Source organism: Xenopus tropicalis, chromosome 8 (genome assembly GCF_000004195.4).
Source record: "Xenopus tropicalis strain Nigerian chromosome 8, UCB_Xtro_10.0, whole genome shotgun sequence".
Lineage (NCBI taxonomy): Eukaryota > Metazoa > Chordata > Amphibia > Anura > Pipidae > Xenopus > Xenopus tropicalis.
This window is the reverse complement of record NC_030684.2, coordinates 14,232,826-14,237,749: the sequence shown is the minus strand read 5'-3', so window position 1 is coordinate 14,237,749 and position 4,924 is coordinate 14,232,826. Positions and strand designations below refer to the sequence as shown.

The window sequence follows — 4,924 nt, the reverse complement described above, 5'->3', positions numbered from 1 at the left end:
AGATATAAAATGCTGGGGCTACAGAATATCCACTACCTGTAATGGTACCTTTCATTCTTGTATTGCTTACCTGGCGCCAGTTGTTGCCCAGTGGGAAAACCCATTTGGTAAGGGGGATATGTAAGCCAGCGCTACAGCAGCCGTTTGTGCCTCACCCCCCATTGGCCACCAGGGAATCAGCAGTGATATCTGTAGGGCAGATCGTTACTAACAGGAATGTGAAATGGCCACAGAGGCCAGCACATGATACAGTTGGGCTCATTTATCAACACTGGGCAAAACTGCACCTGGGCAGTAACCCATAGCAACCATATAGCTATTACCTTTGTTCAGTCAGATACAGGTAGAACTATGAAAACAAACATCTGATTGGCCACAGTTTATTACCTACCCAGTGCAGAGTGTTGGTAGTTACAACCAAATCTCCTCCTCCTCCACCTCCACCATGAGGGTGGGGCTTAATTGGAAGAAAGGGGGGGGGGGGGGGGGGCTTGGAAAAAAGGGGGGGGGGGGGGGGGGCTTGTGTGGAACGAAGGGGTGGGAGATTGGGGGCCTGGAACTAAGGGGTTGGAGGGTGGGGCTTGATTGGAAGGAAGGGGTGGGAGGGAGGGGGCTTGGAACAAAGCGGGGGGCGGGTGGGGGCTTGTGTGGAACGAAGGGGTGGGAGAGTGGGGGCCTGGAACTAAGGGGTTGGAGGGTGGGGCTTGATTGGAAGGAAGGGGTGGGAGGGAGGGGGCTTGGAACAAAGCGGGGGGCGGGTGGGGGCTTGTGTGGAACGAAGGGGTGGGAGAGTGGGGACCTGGAACTAAGGGGTGGGAGGGTGGGGCTTGATTGGAAGGAAGGGGTGGGAGGGAGGGGGCTTGGAACAAAGCGGGGGGCGGGTGGGGGCTTGTGTGGAACGAAGGGGTGGGAGAGTGGGGGCCTGGAACTAAGTGGTGGGAGGGCGGGGCTTGATTGGTAGGAAGGGGTGGGAGGGAGGGGGCTTGGAACAAAGCGGGGGGCGGGTGGGGGCTTGTGTGGAACGAAGTTGTGGGAGAGTGGGGGCCTGGAACTAAGTTGTGGGAGGGCGGGGCTTGAGTCGAAGGAAGGGGTGGGAGGGAGGGGACTGGTGTCGAGGAGGGCAACGGAAGGTAGATGTTGGCAGGGTACTGCCCTGAACAGTCTTCCAGTCGAGCGCTGAAAAAATAGAGAAACATTTTAAAAATTATTTAAATAAGGTAAAAACTTGACAAATACTTGTTCTTTAGATATAAAATGCTGGGGCTACAGAATATCCGCTACCTGTAATGGTACCTTTCATTCTTGTATTGGTTACCTGGCGCCAGTTGTTGCCCAGTGGGAAAACCCATTTGGTAAGGGGGATATGTAAGCCAGCGCTACAGCAGCCGTTTGTGCCTCACCCCCCATTGGCCACCAGGGAATCAGCAGTGATATCTGTAGGGCAGATCGTTACTCACAGGAATGTGAAATGGCCACAGAGGCCAGCACATGATACAGTTGGGCTCATTTATCAACACTGGGCAAAACTATACCTGGGCAGTAACCCATAGCAACCATATAGCTATTACCTTTGTTCAGTCAGCTACAGGTAGAACCATGAAAGCAAAAATCTTATTGGCCACCGTGGATTACTGCCCCAGTGCAGAGTGTTGGTAGTTGGTCGGAGCGCCCACTCGCTCTCTGTTGGAGATTTCAGGCTGGCAGGTGTTAGTGCCAGATTCCTGTCATATCTCCTATTTGTTGTTATATGAACCCAACCCTCGACCTTAAAGTAGAACTGCAACACCCAAATGTATATGTTTGTGCCCATAAATAAGGGGAGACAGCAGAGTTTGGGGGCAGGGTTGATGCTTGTTATGTTTTGCAGTGTCCTTTCTTTTATACCCCTCATTGCTCTGATTGCAGGACTATGTATAGTGAAGCCTTCCTGCATCTTGGCTTTAGTCTGCATGTTCTAGAAGGGCAATGAGAGATGTGGAAGGTCTGAGAGGCTGTAACGGAGGCAAAAAGTGGTGACCCACCGCCCCACTGAGCACTTGTGACATTCAGGTAAGGGTGGAATGGGGCCTACATAAGAGTTTCCATGATGTGGTGGGATTGGGGGCTGCTCGGAGGTTTAAAATGGTCTAATGATATATTGAGAGAAAAAATATAAAATTCAGCTCAAACCTCCTCAAGGTCCTCCTCCTCCTCGCTCAGTTGCTCGTCTGAGCTCTCTTCCTGGCCGGTGTCGTGGCCAGTTTGAAATGGTGACTCCTGGGAAATATAAATACAGTTTTGCAACATTAGTAAGTACAGAGCCCCAGTGGCTCCCTGCTCCCTTATTTGCACATTTGATTGGTGGATTCTAGGCCTGTGCATAAACTCAGGCTGAATATCTTCCCCCTGTACCCCAAAAAGCTTATTGCCGTGCCTGCACCTGGAGCCATTGTGTTGGCTGGAGCTATACTCAGGAGTTTCCCACCAAAATCCACTCTGTTTGCCTGAACCCAAGGCAGCGCAATGGCTCGGGGCGCCGGCAAATCAAGAAGCATTTAGGGACATGGGGTCGGATTCCCAGCCCGTGTTTATCCACAGGCCGAGAATCTACACATGTGGTGGCAGCCTATGAGTTAAATTGTATGAGTGGATGTAATCATAGCAACCAATCACATTTTTTCATTTTCTAATTTATACGAGATAGAAGACCGCTAAGTTACAGATACTGACTGTTAGGTAAATATAATTATTATCCTTTACAGATATTATTCATGAACCCTGTAGCTCAAATAAAAACACATTGGGACCCCTGCAAACTTTTTGCCCCGTACCTCACAGGTGTTGATGGGAGGGTCTCCATGTTGTTCCAAGGGTTCCTGGTTATGAAAGAAAACCTCAGATCAGCAGAGAAGACGATAAAAATAAATCTTTTTCATTCATATGTTATTTTCTGCTTACCTGCTTACCTGCTTACCTTACCTAATGAGCTGGGGCTTAAAAGCTCCCTGCTTTCCCACTAGAGCCTTTTTGAGCTAAAGGTAGGTGCAATAGGCCTTAATACTCAGTCACATTGCTTTCTGGGGGACTTTATTTGAATTGCATCACAGACTCAAAGTCATTAGACAGTGTAGGACTCACGTACAGTGAGGGGCCTTGACGTGGCACGTGAGCTTACATATTTTGGCCAAAGTGTGGTACTAACACCTCATTTTTTGTAAAAATTATTTTTAAAGGCAAACTAAGCGCTGGCAAACTTTCTTTCTCTTTGTGAATATTTAATGGCTTTTTATCGTTTATAGCAGCTGGTCAACTCCAGATTGTGGGTTGGACCGAGCGCTGGCACAATAGTGTGTTTCTAGCAGCTGGTCAACACTACAGCGTGGGTTAGACCGAGCGCTGGCGATTTCTTTCTGTGTTTTGCTTACCTGTGAGTGGCAGGGGCCGGTGTCGGGGCTCTCCTGCCCAATCACTTCTTCATCCTGTTTAAGACAGAAAAAAAGATTGTAAAAAAAATTCTCATGGCTCAAAGTAAAGCAAAGAGTTGTGGGAAAGTCTTATTTGATATAAATATATGAGAAATAGAAGGTGTATGTTGCTGTGTAACACAGGGCATAATAAGGAGGTGGGACAGACTCACCAACGCTGAAGTAGGCGGTGCCTAACAATTTGCCCCCCCAAAGTGAATCTGCATTTGATATTCTCTTAAAATATCTTTCTCTATTGTGACCCTATTATTTTTTCTTACCTGACAGATGTCCTTGTCTAGGATTCCTGGAGTCTCCTGATTAAAAAAAGGTAAGAGAAAGATGTTCCATGTTGTAATAAAGAAGCTAATATACAGTCTTGTATAAAATATAGGGTGATTTTTATTTGCCCCTACTCTCCCCTCTCTTTTGCTTACCCGGCAGTTCTCTATCGCCGGCTCCATTTCCGGCTCTGGGATCTCCTCCTAAGAGAAATAAAGTTACCCGATCAACTTACTATAACTTGTATATACTTGTAGTTTAGTATCTAAAAAAGTCCTTGTACAAAACAAATTCACTAAACTTCCAAAAACCAAACCATTTCATGTATGTTTATTTTTTACTACTTACTTGGCAGGTGTTTTTGCCAGGGATTTCTGGTGGTTCCTGGTAAAGAGATAAAAGTCAAGTTATCAAATCAACTCAGCTTTTTAGAAAGAAGTGAAAATCAATAATATGTAATATTCAGGGACTGGTGTTTTATTATTGAATTATTTATTACTCACGTGGCAAACGGCATTGCCAGATCCAAACGATGGTACCAGCTTAAACCTGGCGCACTTTTTGTCAGTCAAAAAAAGTCATATAAAGTTTTATACGTTCATGGTTTTTAAAAAAAAAACAACAAATTTTTAGAGAAAATACTCCAAACTATCTTAAATGTTTAGAGACAAAAAAAACAAACCGTAAAAAATCGCAAGATTTTCTCAGAAAACCTAAGTACAGGTATTGGACCCCTTATCTGGAAACCCATTATCCATAAAGTTCCGAATTACGGCATGGCCATCTCCATTTTAATCAAATAATTCATATTTTTAAAAATGATTTCCTTTTTCTCTGTAATAATAAAACAGTACCTGTACTTGATCCCAACTAAGATATAATTACCCCTTATTGGGGCAGAACAGGCCTATTGGGTTTATTTAATGGTTAAATGATTCCTTTTCGTAATAAAACAGCCCTATTGGGTTTATTTAATGGTTAAATGATTCCCTTTTCTCTGTAATAATAAAACAGTACCTGTACTTGATCCCAACTAAGATATAATTACCCCTTATTGGGGGCAGAACAGCCCTATTGGGTTTATTTAATGGTTAAATGATTCCCTTTTCCCTGTAATAATAAAACAGTACCTGTACTTGATCCCAACTAAGATATAATTGATCCTTATTGGAGGCAAAACAATTGTACTTGGTTTAATT

General features: G+C 45.0%; 1 long non-coding RNA gene across 1 annotated transcript; it reads right to left on the bottom strand.

Annotated features, from left to right (window-relative positions):
• Positions 1 to 1,050: 1,050 nt before the first annotated feature.
• LOC108645563 lies at positions 1,051 to 3,437 on the bottom strand. Its single transcript, XR_004219980.1, has 4 exons — positions 3,405 to 3,437; positions 2,811 to 2,855; positions 2,170 to 2,256; positions 1,051 to 1,176 (listed from the first exon to the last, which is right to left on the bottom strand). It is a non-coding gene; the product is annotated as an uncharacterized LOC108645563 (long non-coding RNA).
• Positions 3,438 to 4,924: the final 1,487 nt, after the last annotated feature.